The sequence below is a fragment of the Berghia stephanieae genome, chromosome 3 (assembly GCF_034508935.2).
Source record: "Berghia stephanieae isolate SIO BIC M18660-M18661 chromosome 3, UCSD_Bste_1.3, whole genome shotgun sequence".
Taxonomy (NCBI): domain Eukaryota; kingdom Metazoa; phylum Mollusca; class Gastropoda; order Nudibranchia; family Aeolidiidae; genus Berghia; species Berghia stephanieae.
In genome coordinates this window covers 98,409,059-98,420,185 of record NC_088362.1, presented here as the reverse complement: position 1 = coordinate 98,420,185, position 11,127 = coordinate 98,409,059, and the positions used below count along the sequence as shown (strand labels likewise).

The 11,127-nt window shown below is 33.4% G+C and overlaps 1 protein-coding gene across 1 annotated transcript in view; it reads right to left on the bottom strand.

The window, feature by feature from the left end:
* Positions 1-11,127, bottom strand: part of LOC144968948 (uncharacterized) — a 224,716-nt gene that overhangs the window by 192,450 nt on the left and 21,139 nt on the right. The gene's annotated exons all lie outside the window — the stretch shown is intronic.

The window sequence follows — 11,127 nt, the reverse complement described above, 5'->3', positions numbered from 1 at the left end:
TCGTTTGGTTATATTTTATTACAATTTCCGGATAATTTGGCAGTTACTCATACATAGTAAAGAGATAAAGCCAGTGTTGCTCATACTACGTACTTATGGATAACGGTAGGGCTTGATAATGATATGTATGTACTTATGGATAACGGCAGTGCTTGATAATGATATATACTTATGGATAACGCTACGGGTTGCTCAAATGTACCAAATAAATGTATTATATTATTCTTTGCAGGTTCTTACGAATAACTCTGGCAGTTGCCAATATACGACGTACTACGATAATGTAGTGTTACATAGATAACTCTAGGGGTTGCTCATACTTACAAATGAAAGTGCCAGTAGGTGTACATAGTATGTAAGAACAAAAAATCAAATGAATAAGCTTTAATAAAATTACCTTTCTTTTCCATCCTTTGTTGACATCATCGTGATGGTATTCTATGATAACATCCAGAGAAAGATGAAATGATGATGAGATGACGATGATAATATCCAATGATATTCATTTACGTATAATAATCCTTAGACCCTGAAAGGTTCAAGTCCGGCCACATCCTTGTAATCCATTGTGAATAGAACACGATCTCTACACGGTGATATTATTATGATAGAATTACACATCTCATGTTAACCGGTGTCCTACTAAAAGGCCATAGTAAAGACAGGAAATTTTCACAGTCTGTCCATGAATTCACATTCAAATGGAAGAATTTTCATCTTGCTTCTATTGAATGAGGGAAAAACAACACTAGAACTAGACGTCTATGTATAGCCAAATATTGATTGATTTTATATACACGTATTATTATTAGGACTTTATTATTATGAACTATCTAGAATTTAAAAGATTTACCTAAATCTTGCTAGAAAGATAGTTTATTGTAAACCTTATTTTTCTTTCTTTTTTTTTTTTTGTGTACTAGGTTTAATCTTTAATTTGTTAATTACATAATGTGAGAATAAACGCGGAAAGATGAATTTTAATAAATAATAATAATAATAATAATAAAAAAAAAATAAAAAATATAATATAATAATAATAGCAAATAATAAAAATAAAATAATAAAATAATTAAAATATAATAAAAATAATAATAATAATAATAATAATATAATATAGTATATAGTAGTAGAAGTGTAGTAGTATAGTATAATAGTGTAGTGTATAGGTAGTAGTGTAGTAGTATAGTAGTTTGTATAGTAGTATATAGTAGTAGTAGTATATAGTAGTATATAGTAGTAGTAGTAGTAGTAGTAATAACAATAAAATTAATACATTAATTAAATAGAAATTCTGACAATGTGAAGTTCAAACATTCCGGTCAAAATGATAAAAATGTGTTTAGTCCGAAAACGTCAGATCATTCATGTATGGCTATACATAATATAGTATTCTATCCCCTGTAATTTCTATAATGTTTCCCCGCTGTGCTCTTCATGCATAAACCAGTAATACGACAACTGATAGAACTTTACAAAATCAATCACACACACACACACACACACACACACATATATATATATATATATATATATTATATATATACACATCAGATATGTATAAACATACACACTGCATATACACATACGTATACATACAAACCTGCACAGATTTATATATGTATGTATGTATGTGTGTATATATATATATATAATATATATATATATATAAATATATATATATATATATAAATATTATATATATATACAAACACATACATAATATTCACGGAATGACAAAATGTGAGCATTCAAAAGGACGGGGGGGGGGGGGCGATGAAATATTATTATGTGTTGTTTGGTTGCTATTAGGAATAATTTAAAGAATGTGTCACTTTCAAATACATTGGTGGTATGCTCTTGGAATCTACATCTGATCCCTATTTGTTCCCAGTTCTCCTTTGTCTTACTTTCTCTTGGTTGCTTTAATTGTAATTCTAGAACTATCCCATTTTCTTCCTTTTTACTGGCGCTGATATAACCTAAATGTGTTTCAAGCACCGTAAAACCCTTAAAAACAAAACAAAAACAGGTCATACAAGAATAAGCAGAAAATTGAATAGAGAAAAAATATAGACAAATTGTAATCTCTCCAATTTATCAACTAACTAGACTAATAAGAAATACGGATAAGGGCCGGAATTACGAACACTGCATCGGATACACCACTCACAATGTGCTTCATTTATTTATTTATTTATTCATTTATTTATTTTGAACTTATATATATTTATTTATTTTTTTTTTTTTAAACTTATTTATTTATTAATTATTTATTTATTTATTCTTTTTCTTAATTTTTTCTTCATTTCGTATTATTATATTACGCATCATTTCAGTTTCTGAGAGTAAAAGTTACTTGCTAAGCGACCTTTTGGTACGCACACTTATAATCCTATCGGTCATTGTATATAGCTATGAATGTCAACTGATTTGTTCAACGAAACAAAACTGAGGTCAAAGTTTTGCCATTTTTGTCATCAATCCGATCAATGACACATAACGTCAGTTTAATTTACAACAATACGAGGCACCGTACTGTGTTGAACCACGACATAACCTACCCAAAAGCGAACTAAAGACCTTTCATTCCGTCTGCGATTGGACTACATTGGACAAGCAAATCTTTAAAAATATTGTAATAAAAAGAATATTCCAGATGTGTACTCGCGAGTGCCAATCTCATTGCTATATTTTTTAAAAATGAAAACAAAAACAAACAAACAAAAAAACAAAAAACGAACGCCTTTTGCCACCGACTCCGCCCTCCCTAAGTTTTTGACAACATACATTCTATATATACATAATAGGAAACGGGGGAGGGTCCAAATCTATCAATGAATGTAGTAAAATAATTTTTCAGGCCAAAATTTGTCAAAGTCTATTTCCAATGTACCTCAGTTATCTGCTATACTCTGAAAAAAACAAAAAACAAAAAAAAAAAAAAAACAACAACAACAAAAAAAGAAAACAACCCAAAGTATTTGAAATTTTGGCCAGAAAACTCGTCCTTCAAATATCGACCGATTGTAATGACCCTCGTCTTGACAACAACAACAAAAATCAAAACATAGACTTCGCTAAATACCAGGAGTAAAGAGTTTTTGCAAAGATGAAGGTCGATCGATAATAAATTGAAGGATAATTTATCTGGCCAAAATTTTACATGTCATGTATGTATGTTGTTTTTTTTTTTTTTCAGAGCATGGCCGTAATTTTCATCTGGAATATTCTTATTATTACAGTATTTTAAAGATTTGCCTGGTCAATGTAGTCCAATCGCAGGCGGTCTTTATAATGACGGACTTCAGTTCTCTTTTGGGTAGGTTATGTCGTGACTCAACAGTACAGTGCCTCATATTGTTGTAAATCAAACTGACGTTATGTGTCATTGATCGGATTGGTGACAAAAATCGCAAAACTTTGGCCTCAGTTTCGTTTTTTTTTTTTTTTTTTTTTTTTTTTTTTTTTTTTTATTGAGATTTATATAGCGCAATATCAACTAAATGTCTCAAAGCGCTTTACAAGGGTTCCTGGTCAACAGCAATATTTAACATGTAGGACGGGACATGACGCCTGTTAGGCGATATTACAATGTTTGGGACAAAGACAACGCTGTTAACGGCCAGGTACTCATTTTACACCTGAGTACGGTGAGAGAATATGAGTAAAGAGCCTTTTCCAAGGACTCAACTATGCGCCGAGCGAGGCTCGAACCCAGGACCTTCCGATCCGAAAGCGAGTGTCATATCACCTAGACCACATAGCCGCACGTTCTCCGTAACGTAGTCCGTGTCCAAGGGCGAGGAGGACAGCCATTAGCCCGATGCCGTCATGCGGAAACATTAAGGGGGGATTGCACCGTGGACAGGGGTGGAACATTTGGAGCGTACCGCAAACGATTACGGCGGCCGGCCTCGGTGGTTTTGATCTGTTGCTCGGTCAGTTGGAGATGATTCTGATAGAAAGGTCGACACACTTGACTGCCTCGGCGCCGGACAATAATAAACTAGCAACGACTCAATTTAATGAAATACTTTTATGACGTCATCTGTGATCATTAATTAACTCTTTGAATTCTCATCGTTCATGAAAAATAAATAAATAAATAAAACAACTAAATTAATAAGGTTTGCCGCGTCGGTGTCTTTATCCCCGAGAAATGGCAACATAATTTTAAGAGATTTTCGCATAAGAAATAGACAGTGAGAATTTGTTCAAATTTGTTTGTACCAAAATACTCATAGGTTTTTTGATGTTTGTGTTGTGTGTAAGTGTGTGTGTGTGTGTGTGTGTGTGTGTGTGTGTGTGCATGTGTGTGAGTGAAGGGAGAGAGCCCTGTAATTGTGGCTTTTGTTTCGTTTTGTCTGTTTTTTTTTTTTTTTTTTTTTTTTTTTTTGGGGGGGGGGTTGTTGTTTTCTTTTTATGGTTTGGTTTGTTTTAGGGTTTTTTGGGTGTTTTTTTTTTTGTTTTGTTTTTGTTTGTTTTTGTTTATTTGCATAGTTTTATCTATTTTTTGTAGCTGTGTCGTTTTTTGTTTTTGTTTTTTTTTTTTTGTTATTGTTTTTTTTTTTTTCTTTTTCTTTTGTCCGACCCGTGTCCGATCGCCGACCATCAATGATTGGATGGCTGGATCACTTAGTTCTGGAGGAGAATACTTTGCAAAAGGCTAGGGTCCTATCCAAAGAGTAGTCGCAATTGTCATATTTTTAACGCTACAGAAACTGAGATAAAATCCAGGTCCATAGGCCTTATGACTACTCTGAAGAACTACTATGTGCGGCTATGTGGTCTAGTGGTATGACACTCGCTTTTGGATCGGAAGGTCCTGGGTTCGAGCCTTGCGCTCGGCGCATAGTTGAGTCCTTGGAAAAGGCTCTTTACTCACTTTCTCTCACCGTACTTAGGTGTGTATGAGTTAACTGGCCGTTAACAGTGTTGTCTTTGTCCGAAAATTGTAATATCGCCTAACAGGCGTCATGTCCAGTCCTACATGTTAAATGTTGCTGTTGACCAGGGACCCCTTGTAAAGAGCTTTGAACACATTTAGTGGATATTGCTCTATATAAAGCTCAATTTTTAATTTTTTTATTGATATGTCCTGATTTGGTAACAAGAAATATGACTAAAAAGAAAGAATGAACAAATTCATTCATTCTTCTCTGGTAAATATGCCTGTAAAAATCAATACGCTCGTAGACTAGCATGTCAGTTCCATAAATTCGGGAGTCGTTTTTCTTTTGCCCAATATAATGTAATAAAAGGCGTGTACTAATGGCTTTAGCCCGCGATAATAAATGCAGTATCGGAAAACAATAAAATGATCAATGAGCCAGTCGATGGTCGACTGGTCGATTTCCGTGTATGTGTGTGTGTGTGTGCGTGTGTGTGTGTGTGTGTGTGTGTGTGTGTGTGTGTGGGTGACCAACAACACTCTTTGTCCATTTTGTAATACATAGTAGTAGAGAATGAAGCCCGATAACACCAATTTCCATTTGTTCAGTACACTCTGCTGCACTCAAACATAACCAATTAAAAAAATATTTTGGCCAGAGATTTTTTCTTCAAAGATCAACCAATTGAGGTAAATCGCCAAGAGTTATATGAGTCTCAAACTTGACAAATCGAGGAAATGACAGGTTGGAGAATTTTTGACATGTTATGGGTCGTGTCAATTGATTATTTGAAGTAAAAAGAAATTCTGGCCAAAATAAATGTGTTTTGGCATTGTTGAATAGCTACAGTAATAGTAATGGTTAAACGCTTCAAGTATCAGCGTTGTATTAAAACCGCATTAGACCCAAAGGTTTGGGGGGATTGGGTGTGATGATAAGAATACAAAACCGGCATAAGAATATGGCCATATAGAAAGATTAAAGAATTACCAAGAGTGTGGATGGTTATATTTGGATTTACACTTTACACCTGCTGTCGTAAACGATTCAAAAGATAAAAGAAACTTCATAGCTACCATAATATTATGTTTCATTTGTTTTGTTTGTGTGTGTGTGTGTGTGTGTTTGTGTGTCTAATTGTGTCTGTGTCTGTATGTGTGTGTGTGTGTGTGTGTCCCATATTTTTGCAATTCCCATAAGGATATGCTTTTACTTTTAGTTTATTAATGTGATGAGAAACAAATGCAAATCAGAGCGCAGAAAATTAACTCACGATAAAATCATGCTTGGAAAGAGTCGAAACTTTTTTCATATTTTTTTTTTTTTAAACAGAAACCGCTACCGCTACATACAACTACCTTTTTACGGAAATTCAATTTAAAGGAAATAAGTAAGTTCCATATTAATCTGACTGGCCTAAGAAATCGCAAAATAAATATTAACTGATCGTTTCGGCGAAATTTTATTTCGTTCAAAACACTGACTGTCAAAAACAAATCACAAAAAAATAAAATTCGTTTTGAACAATAAAAATACGAACCCGACAGACCCCCGCGGTTGACAGGGTAGCAATAAATATTTAAGGAGACCACGACCAAGGCGATGCCCCTTACACGGACATAACCGTAAAACTTGTATCTAATCTTATAGCTCTATCTACACACATTTTAAAATGAGCTCCAACTTTTCAAAAAAATAGAAAAAGATTTAAACCCGGGACTTCAAAGAAGAATTCTTGACAAGTATGTATTTTAATCAATCGATGAAATATTAAGTAAATTTGAAAGCTTTCTGATTAAAGTACCTACTATATTACTGTCATAATATGTAATATGAAGTAAAGATTCTCTGGCTTATACAAAAAAGGCGTTTTGTCGCTGCAAGACAGAGGCCTACGTCTTCAATACTGTCTTCTATGGGGGAAAAAACGACAACAACGACAACACATTGTTAAAATATTGGCCAGAAAACTCGCCCTTCAAATATCAGACCGATTAAAATCAAGCTCACCTTGTTAAAAACTCTCAAACCTGGGACTTCGAAGTCCCAGATTTGAGAGTTTTTGACAAGATGAGGTGAAAGGCCAATGAGTTCGAATAATCGATTTACAGTTGATTGGGTAATTGGCAATATTGTGATATAAAGATACCTATACGTTCCCATTGCATCAACAAATCATTTATTCAAGTAAAAAAAATACAAATGTCCTTCAAAGCGGCATCTAAAAATTCTATGAAGGACGGCATATAATATGTATATAACCCATCAAACAAACGTATATTGTTCAATTAAGCATAATATTATCAGCGTTTACAATCTTGTCCAAGAAAAAGTACGACAGTGGCTGAAGTAAGGCTTGAACCCGGGACGAACATACCCTTGTCCCATGTGTTGACTTGTATGAAGAACATCTTGCAAATATTATACTATATATTATATTATATTAAATCAATGCCAAACAAACTAGGTGTGAATATACAATTTCAAAGTAAGAGGTAGGTAGAAAAAGAGGGGAGAGGAGAGAGAAAGAGAGAGATAGAGAGAGAGAGAGAGAGAGAGAGAGAGAGAGAGAGAGAGCGAGCAAGAGATGTGGATATGAAATTTAATACAAAAAGAGGGAGAGAGAGAAAGAGGGAGCAAGAGAAAGGGAAATAGAAAGAGACAGGAGACAGAGGGGGGAAATAAAAAAATATGGGGGATGGAGGGAGAGAATGGGAGAAAGAAGTGAGAGGAGAGAGATAAAAAGAAAGAGAGACTGAGAGAAAAAGAGATAGAGAGAGAGATAGATAGAAAGAAAGAGAGAGAGAGAAAGAGAGAGAGAGAGATAGAGAGAGAGAGAGAAGAGGGGGGGAGAGAGAGAGAGAGAGGAGGAGAGAGAGAGAGAGAGAGAGAGAGAGAGAGAGAGAGAGAGAGAGAGAGAGAGGAGGATTAGGAAGGAGAGAGAATGCTCATGAATGTGTATTTATTCTAACGAATGATCATGATATTATTACAATATTCCACACCATACGTATAATGACAGAATCCACGAGAAAGCCTTGCAGTTACAGACACAGCTAATTAGATATGCGCCTAGCATAGATTGGAAATCAGAATGTCGTACAATGACAAAACGCCGTTTTTACATTTTGGCCAGATACCTTTACTATATGTAGAATATTGGTTCTTGGTTGTATATTTTTACATTTTTGTGCATTTGCATATATTATAATATATGTATACATTGTCGCCATAGATTCTCAACTTTGTGTTTATACATTTTTATGCATGCCACGACTGTTAACGAATTTCCATTTTTTGGATAAATAAAGTAATTATTATTATTATTATTATTATTATTATTATTATTTATTATTATTATTATATATTATTATTATTATTATATTATTATTATTAATTATTATATTATCTATTATCATTATTATTATTATATTATTATTATTATATATTATTATTATTATTAATTATTATTATTATTATATATTATTATTATTATGTGATGGATCAATATTTGGAGTACTAAGTGTTCTGACAAAAAATTGGGGGCGGGGGGGTATTATATGGTAATGCGGTTTTGTGGCTTTGTGATAAGAGACTCGAATTTGAACCGGTGTTTCCAAATTCGATTGCTGATCTAAGCGGCGCAAAGTTGAGTCATTGGAAAATGCTCTTTACTCACATTCTCTCACCTTTATCGGATGTACAATGAGTGTCTGGGCGTTTGCAGTGTTGTCTTTGTCGAAAAAAAAAGAATAAGAATGTGTAATAACGCCTTAGAGGCGTCATGTCACGTCTTGCATGTGAAGTGTTGCCGTTGGCTTGGAACTTCTTGCAAAGCGCTTTGAGTAAGTTTAGTGGATACTGCTCTTTATAAATGCTCGTTTAGCACAAGTCATACGACAAATCGAATTGACAAAGATAAGCACTCTGTCACCTGAGCGGGGGTTATCCAATCTGGTGTGGGCTTGATTCCCATTGGAGACATTCATTTTTAGAAGAAAAAAAATCTTAATATCTCCCCCCCCCCCCCCCCCTCCCCAAGCAAATAGAATTCAAAATAAATACAAATAAGTAAAAACATGTGCGTGCCCGAATACACACACACACAAACACACACTCCCACCGACACACACAAGCACACGCGCGCAGATTTATATTCGGTGCCAGAATTTTTTTTAAAATCTGGACAAGGTTGGAACCCTGCAGACGCCAGACTATGAACCAAGCAAGTCAAGAAATGTTCCACTATCAAACCCATTTTCTGGCACCCTATATATATATATATATATATGGTGTGTGTGTGTGTGTGTGTGTGTGTGTGTGTAAGTGTGTGTATGGAGAGAGAGCGAGAGAGAGAGAGAGAGAGAGAGAGAGCGAGAGAGAGAGAGAGAGAGAGAGAGAGAGAGAGAAAAGAGAGTATCATCTGGTTTTCACAAATTAATATGTACTTGTCATATTTCAGTTTCTGAAAGTCTCCCCAAGTCATTTCCTACCCTTCCCTGGTGTAAAAATGATCTAGAGATATATAATTGGAGGAGGTAAAGGACAAGAATACAGCAATCATAAACACGTCTAAGTTCATTATAGTATGGCTGACTTAACAAGGAGGCAAGTGTTTGAACGTCATTTATTTTTGAATTTCCAGAGCAAACAAAATCAAAACTTCGACTCCCAAAAAGCCAGAGAAGGGTCTGTGTAGTATATTTGAGGGTCTGTAGTATAATTGAGGGTCTGTGTATATATTGAGGGTCTGTGTAGTATATTTGAGGGTCTGTGTAGTATATTTGGTATGTTAACACTGGAGGGTTTTCGAGTATTTGGGGTTAAAACACTTGACTGACTGCCTTCAAGTGCCATGTATTTAATCTGATTCCTTTTCAAGAAGATTGTCTTTTGACTATTCCAATATCGTTGAAAGACGTTGGTTGGGTGGTAAGTAGGTAGTTGTAGAGGGTACAGGAATCTCAATAGGGGGGGGGGGGGGCACGTCAATAAGATATGGGTTATAATTGGGGTCATTGATCTCAACATTAGACTGTACAATCTATCGGTGGTAATTTTATACAGATCAATACTGAACTAGATGTCAGTATGAAAATTCATACAGGATATCTTTTCCACGGATAAAACACAATCAATGCGTTTCACAGTGCTTGATTTATTTTCCCATTTAGCTTTCAATTTCCTTTTCACACAGTACAAATCGTCTGTTGGGCGCATTTCTATCCTAACACTCACAAAATATGCGTAACTGTGTATAGCTAGTCTTTATTTACACCTGAGTCGGGTGGGGCAGTTTATGTAAACAACGCCGGGATAAAAGTTTTGAAATCAGTATAGAAAATAATGTGGGGGAGAAAGAATATGTGAAAAGAATGTGTGGAAGTGTATGCAGAATTTTACCTACACTGTGTAAGGTTGATGCAATTAATCTATTAAAGCACTATATAGAATAATAATCATAATTATTATTATTTTTATCTTTTTAAAAAATTATTTATTATTTATTATTATTATTATTATTATTATTATTATATATTATTATTATTATTATTATTATTAAAATTATATTATTATATAATTATCATTATTAATTATTATATTATTATTATTATCATTATTATTATTATTATTATTATTATTATTATTATTATTATTAAATTACATTAATTATTAATTATTATTATATTATTATTATAATTATTATTACTATTGCTATTATTATTACTATTAGTACTATTATTATCATTATCATCATCATTATTATTATTATTATTACACTGTATTATTATTATTATTATTATCATCATCATCATCATCATCATCATCATCATCATCATCATCATCATCATCATCAATCATCATCATCACCATCAACATCATCATCATCATCATCACATCATCATCACATCATCATCAACATCATCATATTATTATTAATATTATTATTAATTATTATTATTATTTAATAATTATTAATCATATAAATTATTATTAATTATTATAATTATTATTATTATTATTATTACTATTATCATCATCATCATCATCATCATCATCATCATCATCATCATCATCATCATTATCATCATCATTATTTTGACCAATCTTCTCTCTCAACATCACTTGCATCGATTAAAATAGTCAACACCGTAACGAGACACCTACCACTGAGGCCATTAAACGATAATATTATGTCGTTACATCAAGATTGGGGAGGGGAAAAAGGGGA